This window comes from Oryzias latipes, chromosome 3 (assembly GCF_053564925.1).
Source record: "Oryzias latipes strain Hd-rR chromosome 3, Olatipes_Hd-rR_3.1".
Classification (NCBI taxonomy): Eukaryota; Metazoa; Chordata; class Actinopteri; order Beloniformes; family Adrianichthyidae; genus Oryzias; species Oryzias latipes.
This window is the reverse complement of record NC_136239.1, coordinates 5,592,110-5,607,077: the sequence shown is the minus strand read 5'-3', so window position 1 is coordinate 5,607,077 and position 14,968 is coordinate 5,592,110. Positions and strand designations below refer to the sequence as shown.

General features: G+C 43.5%; 2 protein-coding genes across 19 annotated transcripts in view; one reads left to right on the top strand and one right to left on the bottom strand.

Moving 5' to 3' along the window:
* The window catches only part of ppip5k1a (diphosphoinositol pentakisphosphate kinase 1a), a 42,406-nt gene extending 41,904 nt beyond the window's left edge, over nt 1-502 (bottom strand). For all 15 annotated transcript variants that reach the window (XM_078944134.1, XM_078944141.1, XM_078944136.1 and 12 more), the window contains exon 1: nt 364-502. The gene's annotated coding sequence lies outside the window, so the exon portion shown is untranslated. The remainder of the gene's footprint in view (nt 1-363) is intronic.
* The window catches only part of LOC101165132 (uncharacterized), a 45,180-nt gene continuing 30,651 nt past the window's right edge, over nt 440-14,968 (top strand). For all 4 annotated transcript variants that reach the window (XR_013654757.1, XM_078944131.1, XM_078944130.1 and 1 more), the window contains exons 1-2: nt 440-578; nt 11,776-11,891. The gene's annotated coding sequence lies outside the window, so the exon portion shown is untranslated. The remainder of the gene's footprint in view (nt 579-11,775; nt 11,892-14,968) is intronic.

Sequence of the window (14,968 nt, the reverse complement as noted above, 5' to 3'; positions counted from 1 at the left end):
GTGAAGGAGACAGGGCGCATGCGTAGTACATTAGTGCGCAGCAGCGCAGGGTCACATTCAATAATAAAAAAAAACATGATAATAAACAAACAACTCACGAAATAACACGAGCTTAACCGGACTTTGTTAAAATAAAAATGACTACATGACAACATGGAGGGTGGGCACCGTGACAGCGCGCGGGTCTGAGCCAAAGCCGAGCGCGAGCTCACACCACCAACCAACAGAGCACCAACTACTAGCTAGCGCTAGCTGAGCCCCGAAAACACGGATATAACGGCAGTTCCGAACCGACACCAAGACGGTCCTAGCGCCATCCACGCTTCACGGGTAACAGTTAAAGAAGAGAGAACCGGATCTTACTGCAAACTTCTTTACGGTTCGGTCCGGAGGGCTCTCGTTGACAGAGTTAGCTTTAAGTGTTTATATTGGTTTGGAGGATGGACATCTCAAACAGCCAATGACAGAAAAGATGGGCGTGTACAAAGGAGTGACGGGAGCCGTGTTAGCCAATGGGATAAGCCAAAACCCGTCATAAACAATGACCGAAGAATGGCGGCCTCTAGTGGTGGAGGAAGGTAAGTGCGAATGGCCTCCACTGGAGGACAGTTAATGATTCTGTTCACGTTCAGTCATGTGTCACATACTTTTGAGTGTTGTGTACATGTGTGTGTTTGTGTGTGTGTGCGTGGGTGTGTAGGTGTGTGTGTGTGAGTGTGTGTGTATGAGTGTGTATCTATGAGTTTAATATGCTTGCTCGATTGTTCCATTTGGGTCAAAAAAGTTCTTGAAATCTGAATCTCTCTTTAGTTTAGCTTTCTCATACTCACTTCTCTTTTATTATGGCCCGCAGCAGCAGTCACTGACTGCAAGGATCAGATTGTTTTCGCAGTTGGAATGATTTGGCGCCTTTGAACGTCACCACCACGAAGACGATGACATCACAGCGAGCGATCCCATCAAAAAAAAAAAATGAATGGGCCGAAAATCCCGTATGGGGCTGAAAAAAAATTATGCCAAAATACACTTACAAAACCAAAACACACGTATTGGGGATATCCCAAGAAAATTTTGAAATCATTATGGGAAGGCCACACGACCTATGGCTTGGCGGATATTTTGCAACTGTTGCGACTTTAGCTAGCTCGCACATTTTTTAACGGAATGTCGTGAAAACGAAATATGCGTTTCCCTGGCCCACGCGGAACACAACAAAGTAACATATGACAAGATCGACAAAGGAATATGGGCGTAGTAAACAAAAAACAGTCGCAAAAAAAAGTGCTGACTGCTACAAATAAAAAAATTCGGATTTTTTTTTTTACAATCGGCTAACGAAACCAAATTATTCTTTTCAGATGTATCCAAAAGGTATGAAAACATTACATGATGGCAACACGACCTACAGTTTGGCAGCCAGTTTGTGCCAAAATCTGCGATTTCGCGACTTACGCGTTTTTACACAAATGGGAAAATGGAAATAAAAAAATAGAATAAATTTAGATTTTCATGAAATTTAACCCACATGTTGCTAGCGTTAGTCTACAATGACCTATGGAGTTTTGTTGACTTTTGACTTTAGGAAAAGGCCGCCATCTTGTATTTTCAAAAAAAGCAATTTAGGACAAAAAAATCCAAAGTAGCATAGTACCAAATTTTACAAATTTTTAGCAATCGTCCAGTAACTTCTTGGGCATCAATGACAAGCTACTCTGGAAAAAATGTTAGAATTACAAGTTTGTGCGCTTGGCGAGCTAGTAAATGTGGCGCACTGTTATAACTCCCATGTCTTTCAATGAAATACTGTGAAAATTGAATGCATGCATCAATGGCTGGAACTGAATATAATGAAAAACACTGGATATGGACATATAAGGAATGTGGACGCGGTTAGCAAAAAACCTCTGTTGCTAAGGACATCAAAAAGTTTACCTTTTCCGATTTGTCTGAAACTGACGTCAATCTGTTCGTCATCCCCGTCATGACCAAAATATAAAATGGTTGCTATGGTGATAAAATCAATAGAAAAGCCGCCATTTTGAAAAAAGTTGATTTAGATCAATTTATCACATGTAGTTCTTACCAATGGAGCAATGAGTTTTTCTGAGTGAGTTGATAATGCTGATCGCTAAGCTAATACTTTTAGCCACATTAGCATAGCTAGCATAGTTACCATAAGAAGCATTTTAGGCAATGTGTTTTTCTGAGAGAGTTGATGATGCTGATCGCAATGCATTAGCGTAATTAGCATAACTAACATGCTTAACATAATTAGCATTTTAAATAATGGGTTTTTCTGAGTCGGTTGATGATGCAGATCTCAATGCAGGGCTCCAGACTGCGACCAAAATTTGAGAGTGTGCGACTGAATTTTACATCCAGTCGCACATGTGCCACCAGTAAATTTGCCTCTCCCACCCTCCGTATTTTTTAAACATTAAACGTGGAAGGGGCACGTCAATGATCAATGAAATGAGCAATGAAATAATCAATGAGAAGCGAGCACACATGCACGTAAACACACACACACTCATGAAACGCGGGCACACACTCGCGTTTCATTGAGTGATGCCTGTCTGTGAGGCGGCCAATGCGTGTGAGAAGAATAAGGAATGGCCAGTGTAAGTGGCTTAAATGCGGGGAGGGGGAGGGGCCTAGAGATAATCGAGCGTGCATAAACATCTGTGGGAAGGGAACGGAGACAAATATCATCACAACCTGATATGTGCGCAAGTCTGAGCTATGGGTAAGCCATCTATTGATTTGTTCTTCCGACCTGCGGCTAGTGTACCAGTGCCAGAGTCTACAGCAGTGTAGTGTTAATGCGGCCCGCCAGTTTGTATGAATGACGGTGGGGTAAATGACTCTTGGGGGCGTGACAATGACCGGGCTTGAAAGCAGGGGAACATTTAAACAGGACACCTGACAGCCCCCTCCCTGGACCACATTAAAGGCCTGTTCACACCGGGACGAATTTCGCCGGCGATTTTCGCCGACGTTTAACGCTTCGTGACTAAACAAAGGGCACCAATGTGAGTGTGCACACCGACGCGAAAAAACGCCACGCGCCAAAGCGTCAAAAAAAAAAAACGCCTCGGGTTCGATTTTTTTTTTCAACGCGTCGCGTCGAAATCTATTCGACCAATGAGAATTGCGCTTTTGCACACGTGTCTGGAGCTTCTGAAGTTACAGTAAAACACAACTTGGGGGCGCTCAAACACAAAACTGCCTTGCTGAGCACACATACCAGCGAAGAAGATAGATGCCGAGTTGCATCTACACAGCCGCAAAGAAATAATGACAGACATTCTAAAATATCCCCGAACCAAGCACCAGTTGGAGCTACTGATGCTTGAAATATTCATGTTTTCTTTGTATGATTCTGACAAGCGCGTAAATACTTGCTCTCTTCTTCTGAGTGAAAAGCGACTTTAAGAATCGTAAAGTTGCGCAGCGCCACCTTGTGTACAGGAGTATTTCTGTTTTACATTAAGCGCCATCTAATGTCAGGGAATGAAATTGCATGTTCGCTCAGCTCATCGTCAGCGAAAATCTCCTGGGTGTGAACACAAAAGACGTGGCGAAAAACGCTGGCGAATAACGCCTGGCGAATATTCGTCCCGGTGTGTACGGGCCTTAAGGAGTTCCTTACTTTCCTTTTTAGAATGTATTTATTCGCTCGTAATTTTCTAAATGCATGCAGTCCGAGCTGAACTTTTCTCTGGGCCGCACAGACCCGGTCACCCTGAGGAGGGTTGGGTTGGGTAGGCGCGCGGTTGGGTATCAACCCCAACCAAACGGTTCCCATGTGCGGCTGTTACGGCAGCACACCGCTACCGCAGGAGATGGTCAGCTGAGGTGAATAAATGTCCCACACCTACATGCGTGACAGCTAACGGGGCTTTAACATTAAACACGTGCGAGCACCAACAAGATTTCGTCTTAGACGCACTTAAAACACGTGGGAAAATGCAACGATAGACGGATCTATGGGGAGACCAGGCTGGGGGGTTAAGGTGAAATACTAAGCACTATTTTAATTCTCAATGTATGGTATTTTGTTTACTATTTGTACTGTCATTACAGCGATGGTGCTGTCAGTTTACTTTGGTGTTTCATCTTGAAAAGTGCAGCATAAAATGTGACACTGAATTTGAAACAGCACATTGTAATTTCTGCATCTATTATTAAAGTATTTATTAGTAATACAGTGGAAATTAGTAGATTTGGTTTTTGCATGTTGATTTACAGTATGCGCCCCTAAATTTTCTGGTTGTGCCACTAACATTTTTATTTTGGGGCCACAGTGCTCCTAGTGAAAAAAGTTATTCTGGAGCCCTGCAATGCTAGCACTTTTGGCCACATTAGCTCAACTATCATTGTTGGCATTATTAGCATAAGCAGCTTTGACAAACCTTGATAAAAAGTGGGCAGTCAGGGCGGCGGTGCTGCGTAGATGTGGGCAGCGATGGCGCGGTTGTGGTGCGTACAGGTGGGCGTTGAAGGCGGGTAGCACCTGTGGACCATACAACGCCGCTTGCGGCTTTAATTTGTGTTTGTTTCTATGTATTTTATTATGAGGGGCCTAATTTATTATTTTATGGCATGAGTGGGGATTGGTGCTTTTTTTGTCCTTGTTTGTTTTTATGTACAGCACATTTAGTTATTTTCCCCCCTGAAAAGTGCTCTAAGAATAAAATTCATTTGAATTTGAAATTAAATCTGAATCTAATGAGGTCCCTTCTTTTTATGTAAAACATGCTTGAGCCCATGAAGTCTGTTGGTGTGTGTATGTGCACGCGTACAGTACAGACCTTTTGGTTTGGACACACCTTCTCATTCAAACAGTTTTCTTTATTTTCACGACTGAAAATTGTAGATTCACACTGAAGGCATCAAAACTGTGAATTAACACATGTGGAATTATATACATAACAAAAAAATGTGTAAAACAACTGAAAATATGTCACATTCTAAGTTCTTCAAAGTTGCCACCTTTTGCTTTGATCACTGCTTTGCACACTCTTGGCATTCTCTTGATGAACTTCTAGAGGTAGTCACCTGGAATGGTCTTCCCACAGTCTTAAAGGAGTTCCCAGAGATGCTGAGCACTTGTTGGCCCTCTTGCCTTCACTCTGCGGTCCAGCTCACCCCAAACCATCTCCATTGGGTTCAGGTCCGGTGACTGTAGAGGCCAGGTCATCTGGCGCAGCACCCCATCACTCTCCCTCTTGGTCAAATAGCACTTACACAGCTTGGAAGTGTGTTTAGGGTCATTGTCCTATTGAAAAATAAATGATGGTCCAACTAAACTTAAACCGGATAGAATAGCATGCCGCTGCAAGATGCTGTGGTAGCCATGCTGGTTCATCATGCCTTTAATTTGGAATAAATCCCCAACAGTGTCACCAGCAAAGCACCCCCACACCATCACACCTCCTCCTCCATGCTTCACGGTGGGAACCAGGCATGTACAGTCCATCCGTTCACCTTTTCTGCGTCGCACAAAGACACGGTGGTTGGAACCAAAAATCTCCAATTTGGACTCATCAGACCAAAGCACAGATTTCCACTGGTCTAATGTCCATTCCTTGTGTTTTTTAGCCCAAACAAGTCTCTTCTGCTTGTTGCCTTTCTTTAGCAGTGGTTTCCTGGCAGATATTCTACCATGAAGGCCTGATTCACACAGTCTCCTTTAACAGTTGTAGTAGAGATGTGTCTGCTGCTAGAACTCTGTGTGTCATTGACCTGCTCTCTAGTCTGAGCTGCTGTTAACCTGCCATTTCTGAGGCTGCTGACTCGGATGAACTTATCCACTGCAGCAGAGGTGACTCTTGGTCTTCCTTTCCTGGGGCGGTCCGCATGTGAGCCAGTTTCTTTGTAACGCTTGATGGTTTTGTGACTACAGTTGGGGACACTATCAAAGTTTTCCCAATTTTTCAGACTGACTGACCTTCATTTCTTAAAGTAATGATGGCCACTCGTTTTTCTGTACTTAGCTGCTTTTCTTGCCATTATACAAATTCTAACAGTCTATTCAGTAGGACTGTCAGCTGTGTATCCACCTGGCATCTGCACAACACAACTGATGGTCCCAACCCCATTTATAAGGCAAGAAATCACACATGTTAAACCTGACAGATCTCACCTGTGAAGTGAAAAACACTTCAGGTGACTACCTCTAGAAGTTCATCAGGAGAATGCCAACAGTGTGCAAAGCAGTAATGAAATCAAAAGGTGACTACTATGAAGAACCTAGAAAATTACATTTTTTCAGTTGTTTCACACTTTTTTGTTATGTATATAATTCCGCGTGTGTTCATTCAGAGTTTTGATGCCTTCAGTGTGACTCTACAATTTTCATAGTCATGAAAAAAAGGAAACTGTTTGAATGAGCAGGTGTGTCCAAACTTTTGGTCTGTCCTGTACGTGTAGTTGTGTGTTCACACATACATCTGTACACGCTGTTTATAACAGTGCAGATATTTATTTGTTCCTTACAAAATGGCACACAATTAGTTTTGTCTTGTCTTATCCACATGTCTGTGTTGACCTTGTTTTTTTTTTTTACTTTCATTTTGGATCCTGCTGTCTGCCCCCTCCAACTCTGTGTGACTTTCAGCTGCAGGTCTGGCTGGAACAAGGGCTCGCTATGACAGGGTTACACTACCTACTATGTCCAGACTGTCTCTGTCGACTGAGCACCTGCAGCAGAAAAAAAAAAATGTCTCAATAAATACACTTTTTGGTGAATAAAATTCTGTTCATTTAAGTTTTGAAGCCCCCAATTCACAACCATGGTTTTCTTAAAGTGATATAAAAAATGCTAAAAAACAAACAAACCATCAAATCAATTGATTGTTACAATCATTCGTATCAATTAGGCAAACTTATTTTGTCTCACTGTAAACTAAATGTAACACAAATAGTTTTCTTATTCAGAAGTACAAACCATTGTGTTCTTCTTTTTTGGCTCTTAAGGCCCTGAAGTTCAAGTGGCCACTGGTCTGCAATGCCAACAGCATAATTTAACCAATCGCAATCAAAAAATTGTACACACAGGTTTTAGAAAGTGCTGGGGGCTGCATGTTATTGATTTGATAACAGGAACCAGTGGAAATTTGAATGTGGGCAGCTGGACTTTGGACATGCCGGGAATACATAGAAACGTTTTTAGCATGATCTTTGCACTGAGCGAAAGAAAAGAGACGGTGAAGTGGAAACCTCCCTTTGAGATGAAGATTAAGAAGGGGGGGGGGGGGCATTTGCTTTGACTGGTTGGAGTCTGAGGTGACAGGAAAGCAAAACATGGAAACTGTCATGACTGAACAGAAACAGTTGATTTGATCCAAGAGAAACAGGAGGGAGACTCTGAAACATCCAAAGTTCCTGTTCAGCCTGAAAACCAGAGGAGATGACAGATTAGAAACGGTTCATAGGATTACCTAAAAAACATCGCTGGGTAGTACACAAATGACGGGGAGCTAGCGGCAGGTAGATCTGGTCTTAAACACTGCTAGCATAAGTGCAGATGAGTTGCAGAGAGCAACGATGGAAAACAGTAGAACAGATAGAACCAGAGAAAGACAACATGAGCCAACAACAATTCCATCCATTCACCCTTTTCTAAACCCACCAAATCCCTGTGTGGGTCATAAGTTGCTGGAGCCTGTCCCACAAACTGTTGGATGAAGGTTGATACATTCTTGACAGGTCGCCAGTCTGTCGCAAGGCCACACCCACACCCCAGGTGCATGTGGGTGGAACTGTCACCACATGTTTTTAGCCTGATCGCTACACGGATGATGTTTAGAGATCTGGTCTTTTTCTGAGTAGAGCTCTACAAAAGCATCGGTAAACACGTCTCCATGTCAGGGTTCATGACATCAGTCAGATACAACATGGCTGCTCTCACCCAAGTCCTCTTCACCTTTCCTCTCATTCATGATGAAACTAGTCACACATCACACCTGAAACCTTCCTCCACCTGTTTCAGCCTGCTTTCAGATGCCTCTTCATCCACTCTGTTGTTCTAGACCAGGGCTGCTCATTCCTGGTCCTTGAGATATACCACCCTGAATTTTTCCCAGATCTCCAAGTCTTGCTTGCTTCTGATTAGCACAATCAGATGTCTCCACATTCTGATTGAATGAACACACCTGGTCCAGGTAATCAGCAGTAAGCACTGCAGGGAGAGCTGGAAAACAGTCAGGCTGGTAGAATGAGCAGCCCTGTTCTGGACTGTTGACCTTTAGAACTTAAAGTCCTCCACCTTCTCCACCTCTTCTCCCTGTAACCTCACCGTTCCTCTGGAGGTCGTCTCATTCACACACAGATCCTCTGTCTTGCTGCAGCTGACCTTCATTCTTCTCCTTCCACCTCTCTAGATGTCCCTCCACCTGCTCCCTGTTCTCACTATAGATCACAGTGTCGTCTGCAAACATCATGATCCACAGAGATTCCTGACTAACCTCATCCATCACCACAGAAACAAGGAGGAGCTGAAAGCTGGCCCTTGGTGCAGTCCCACCTCCACCTGGACTCCTCTGTCATCTATTGTTCTCATTCCTCATCATCCTCTCACTCTCCAAGATCTTGTTAAACAGTCAGAAACTCTGCAGCCATGTCTCCTAAACTCTTCCAAACCTCCACAGGTATGTTGCCAGGACTAGAAATCTTTCCACTCTTCATTCTCTTCAATGTCTTCTTCACTTTATCCATACTCTTGCATACATCTTCAATCACATTTCCATTCTATTACCAAAGTCCACCACCATCTGTCCTTCTGCATTGTGGCCATAAACACCAAACTTCTTCATAACTTTCTCATCATCTCTGTTTCCTTCACCCACATGCCTGTTGAGGTCTGATCTAATCACTGCTCTGTCTTCTCTAGACACAGCCTGGACCTCCTCATCCATCTCCTTTCAGAATTTCTTCTGCCTCTATCTGAGGAGCATAACTACAAACAGCATTCATCATCACACCTTCAACTTCCAGCTTCAGACTCATCACACTCTATTCAAACTCTCCTCTATCAAACTCCTCCTTCAGGATCACTTCTCCTCCTTTCCTCTTTCCATCCACTCCATGATCAAACATCTTACAGCTGCTAATCCTGGCTTTCTTCCCATCTGGCCTTTATTACGCTGAAGATCCTTTTTTCTTCTGTCCATCAACTCTCTAGTTTTCCTGTCAGAACCTCTTCATTCAAAATTCCATTCTAAGTCCTTCACTCGCGTCTTTCCTTTCTTATCTCTGCTGAGGAACTTCCCCTTCTTCCAACAGAAGGCCAGGTTCCACCAGAACCCTGTAGGACAGCAGCATGGGGATCTGTTGATGTAGACCCGGGCCACAACCAATGCCCTCCTCAGTTCACGTGTCTGGTTTTCAGTTCAGCTGGGTCAGGTCATCTGCTTTTGACCCTTTTTGTCCGAGTTTATTACAATTTTCCATTTCATGTCATCAAGTCAAGAATCCTTCATTTTGGTTCATAGTTCCTGATCAAAGTTCAATTTGTGATTTCCTCATTTGATTTGGTTTCCGATGTCAGACGTCCTTCCTGGCACGACTCCCTGCAGGACTGGGACCAGTTTACGAAAGCACTGAAGTTTTTGGTTTAAAGTTCTGTTTAAAGTCTGAAATATCTTTACTGCTAAAACTTTGAAGTTTTTAGCTCCCAAAAAGAACATTTTTACATTCATTAAGCTTTTGTCATTTATTTTGAATGATTACAATCAGATTCATATTTCAAAACACAAACAAACAAACAAACAAACACACAAACAAACAAACACCAGTTTGTCAGCATTTAAACATCTAGTTCGTCTTCCTCTGAATAATTCCCATAAAATCTAAAACATAGACACTCCCTATTTTTTGATCAACAAACAAACAAACAAACAAACAAACACATAAGGGCTAAAAAAGGAATAGACAAACAGACAATAAAAGTCAGAAACAGTCAAAAGAGAAACCAACAAACACTTAAACATGATGTCAAAAACATGAAGACAAACAAAAGCCAGAAAACAAAAAGAAAGTGTGACAGACCAACAAACAAAAAGCATCACTTCAAACAAACACAAGGCAAAGACAAACACACCGATAAACAAAAAAAGACAAACAAAAAGTCAGCCTAGAGAAAAAAACAAACACACAGAAACAGACCACTAAAGAACAAAACAGAAACAAACAGAAAGTCAGACAGGTTCACCACTTTTGAGTTTGTTTGTGCCCAATAAAGCCACTTCTTTCCTTCTCCATTGAACCTCAGCAAATGAGTCACCAACACCATACATCCTGCCTGACCTTCAAAATAAGAGCACAGCATGTATAGACCTTAGAGATTGAAGAATCTGTAGTTTTTCATTTGAACCAACAGGCCGATCTGGACATTACTCGTGATCCAACCATCTTTGGGGGCTGATATTGGAGGCTTTTCAGCCAGTCATGCTCACATGATGTGTTCCCCCCGTTTGTCTGTTTGGAGGCTGCTGGCTCAGGCTGAGGGTAGCTCTGGAGCCACGTGTCCACAGGATCCTGCTTGTCATAAATGTAAACTATTAAACATAATTGAAGCCTGATGGGAAAAGAGTCGAGACACTGAAACCAAAGACTTGAACAAACGAATGGAACAGAAAACTGTCAGTGCTAGTTACCCCACCAACTGTTTGTGTGGGGTAACTCACAAAGCTGTCATGATCTTGCTGTGTTGTTTAATACACTAAATGTCAAAAATCCGAGTCTGTTATTTTTCGGACAGAGTTTCTGCAGCAGTCCCCTCACCGTCACAGCAGCCGTGACCTTCAGGTCCCTTGCAGAAAGACGTGCAGTTACCCCGACGTCAGCAGGGTGGGTGGGCTCCATTGAGTGAAGCAGCCCACCGTTCTTTCCTAACTTTTTAATAAAAAGAAAGCTGCATACGAACTCCCCTCCATGCTCTGGTCCTCCTGGACTTCAGAGTTCAGAAGGAAAATCAAGCAGGACTCGGACTCCAGAGTGAGGGTGAGCTTCACAGTCAGGCACAGGGTGAAGTTTGGGGGAACAAAACCAGACCACTAACCTCATCATTCAAAAAAAGTAATGATGATGAGGTCACTTTATATTTTAATCTTATTTTATTATTTGAACCATAAACTACAAAGACAAAAACGAAATGATTTTAAAGGTTGGCCTTTAAACATTTATTCGTGAAACCTGTTACACAAGCAAACACAAAAAGGAGCCTCTGCTCATTTATTACTCCCCCCCACGTCCTCCACATTTCAATATTTAAAACATCCAGTTTCCTGTATAACCAAAACTCCTGAGTCCCGCGCAAATAAGTGATTATGTTAAATCAAAATCCATAAATGGAACAACCAACAAACTTAAAAAAGGAATGTAGACGTTTGTAAACTTCAGTTTAGTCCACAAACTTCAGGGGTGTGTGTTTGTGTGTGGGAGTGTGGATTGTTGTGGGGGTGGGGGGGGGTTGTACTAAAGGGTGCACTTACAATTGGCAGTTAGAGCACTAAGAGGACATCTCCTGCTTGCTGGCAGTGATGTCCAAGCTCCCCCCAAGCAAGGGTCCTACACGTCTAAGGGGCAATTAAAACCGAGAGGAGAGGGGGACCACTGACACCCCCCCCCCATCACCCGTCTTTCTGTCTTAATTCTTCCTCATCCTTTTAGTAAAGGGCAAAGGGTGCTTTTATTCTGAAAGGTTTCCAGAGGTGTTGCCTGTGCTGCCAGCAGCTTGACTCTGAATGTTGTGGGCTCTTCCCCCTGCAGTTCAGCATCACTGCTGCTCACCGGGACTTTTGAACAGAACCTTCTCCAGCCCAGCTGAACCTCGGCTCATCACGGAGCTCCGATTCCACCACGGTGACGGGAAACCTCGACAACAGGTGAGCCAAAGCCATTTATCCACAGCAAGGGGTTACAAGCTGGACTAACACAAACGTCAGCAGCTTCCAGTGTACTTTTCTGAAACCTGATTTTATTTCAAAGTGCTGTGACAAAGTTGAGAAAGAGTTCTTACAACTACAAGAGTGAAAGCATTAAGAAAAGAAAAAATCTGTTTAAAACCAAAGCCCAGAAATACAAAACTAGTGGAAGCTGTGAAGGGGCGATGCTGGTAGGTCTGCTTTAGGAGGATCTCCTCTGAACTGGGTTCCTGCAGCAGAGGCTGACCGTCATGGTCTGGTCTCCATCCTCTAAGGAGGCAAACGGGACCAAAACAGACAGACGGGGTTTTTGTGAAAGCTGCTCTCTGCTCCTGGAATCAGATGAAGCGGCTGTGTTTGTGGAACTCCTGACATCACGGTGACTCGTGGACGCTCAGCGTGCTGTCAGGAGGAACACCCCTGTCATCACTACAGCCGGACTGAGCACGCTCCATCACCGTTGTCCAGAAATAAGCCCTGTTGACGTGTGATGAAAGTGTAAGTGGGAACCCTGATGTGCTGTTTACTCAGTCGCCGTCAGGGAGGGGAACAGGTCTGCTCTTAAGGGCCCCTTGTCTCTTTGGGAGGGGCCCTTACCGCAGCGCTGAAAAGGTGCAGTGTGCGCCACCCCCTCCCAACACTCTGTAAATGAAGTGTTACTGCAAAAAACGGCTAACTGGCTCCTCTGTTTGAGAGCCACGGTGACATAAAACTGACCTCTAAATGCTTAAATGAGCATTTGCTCCACCAAGAACTCAAGCAGACTCCTGAGCAGACTCCCATCAGGGGATCTGTTCCACAGTCTGGATGGTTTGTCTGCTGCGAGCAGAGGCGATGACGTAAACGGTGCGGACGCTTGAAAAAGCAGGTTAAAAGGGGAAGCTTGTATGGAACCGCTGAACTAAATTCTCCCAAAAAAAGGCAGAGCTGGTCCGAGCCCTGCAGGCTTTTTGCTGTGTCATTCCTGATGCTGTTTTAAAGGATTTCTTGGGAGAAAATCTCAGCTGGGAGATGTCGAGGGAAGTTCCTTCCACCACCATAGATTCTGTGGAGTTTCTCTGATCTTCTGCTGTGTGGTGGAGGGACCTCCAGCTGCTTTTGCTGTGTGTCAAGCGTGTGGAACAATCACTTAAGATCCCCGGTTGAAGATGTTGTGTGAAGCCTTGCAGGAACGATCCGTACTATGATTGATTGAGCTGAACAGTCAGAGTTCCTGCTGTCGGGCAGAATTATGTTTCTGCTGGTGGGCCCACAGAAACCTCGGAGATGTTGCTGCTGCCCTTGCAACTCTGCTATCAGCAGCGTTCGTCACGCCGGATGTTTTTCCACTCCAGTGAGCGCTGGTGCTGCCGGACACCAAGATATGTGCAGAAGCAGGCGACTGGGAGAATTTGTGCTTAGATTAGAGAAGACGACACAATCAGAGCTGGAAACCTGCTCTGCTGGATGAAGATTGGAGTACATCGTCTTCAGAATGAACAATGGAACGAAAGTACCAGGAGCTGAATGTTGCAGCTGATCTAAGATGGAAAAAAAAGTTGTCATAAAGTGGAAAAGACACTTGAAGTTAGGATGCACCTTTGACACTGAAGATGATTCATGTTCTCGGTGAAAACTCTTTTTGTAAGCTCTTAAAGGTTCTGGCTCTGTGACAGACAGGCTCAGAGCTTCATCATCGAGCGAGCTCCACGATGGAGCCTTCAGGGTTAAGCGGTTACTGCCTATGTCTGCAGTGGATCCCATGCTCACTTTGATTGATGTGGTGATAACATTCTTCCAATGTAATGAAATTCCTCACTTCTCTGCATCAGGCCAGAATGTCTGCTGTGCTTGAAACTCCTCCGCTCTGAATGACCTCAGCTTCCAGCTGGACCTTCTGCCCTGCAGACTGTGAACACAGAGAAGTTCTCCAACCCACAACGCTCCGATCATACACCCAGATGTTGGGTTTTTTCCTGCGTAAACTCCGTCTGAAGCTGACTCGACCACAGCTGTGTCTTCACACCTCCACGGCACATAAACGTGGATTTGCTGATGGTCTTTTGGTGTTTATTGATGTTGGGACTAAAGCAGGAAAGTTGAATTCATGTCGCACATGAAGGGCAGTTCAAAGCTTTGCGAGTGAAAGTTTGAACCTTCATCCTCAGCCCCCCTTCCACATTTGTGCTTCCTGCACCGGTTTACAAACCTGCAACAAGAAGACAACTGTCGCATCGTATCAGAAGCTGTGGACGGAACCTCTAACACTGAACAACAATGATGAGGAAGAAAAATAATCATTTCAACCAAATCACAGTTCTGAATGAAAAGCTCAACCTTTTAAAGAAATGTAAGTTTTACAACAATGGCAAAAAATAATCAAAGACAAGGTGAATGCATCTACATCAGTGGTGTCCAAACTGTTTGCAAAGAGGGCCAACCACATGCATTGTAATTGTTATAACATTATAGTAACATAAGCTGCAAATGGACGTTTTTTTTTTTACTCCAGTGGCACACTTTTCTTTTCTTTACGTAGAGCACAACTACATGTAAATACAGGCGTGTTGTCCGTTATAATTTATTCCATGATCATTTCAGGTCATCTATGGAGCAGCAAAGAAAACACAGCAAAAACTGCCTTAGGAAAGGAAAAAAACTCTCTTTAAGAAAAAAGATCTTCTTCTCTGTCTGGCAAGAAAAATTATCTTATCAAAAAAGTTTTCTTGAGCAAAGTTAGTCTTAAAAATGTGACTAATGTGACTAATATTTTTTCCTAAAATAAAAATTCTTGGTGAGACCATTTTTCTAACCCCAGATTTTTTTTTTTTTTTTTTGCTCATTTAAAAGAAATATGCCGATGATGTGAGAATTTTAGACTTGTTTCTAATGGGCCTGTTTTGCAGTTGAAATATAAATCTGTTGCTCTCGTTTGACTCTTGAGGCTCTGAAGGTCGAGTAGATCTTCGCTTAGATTCATGTCCAGTCCTGTCAAAATAATCCGTTAGTGGGCCGTGTGTCACATGTGTCTGTGCCTTCGTTCCAGGTTAACAAAAAAA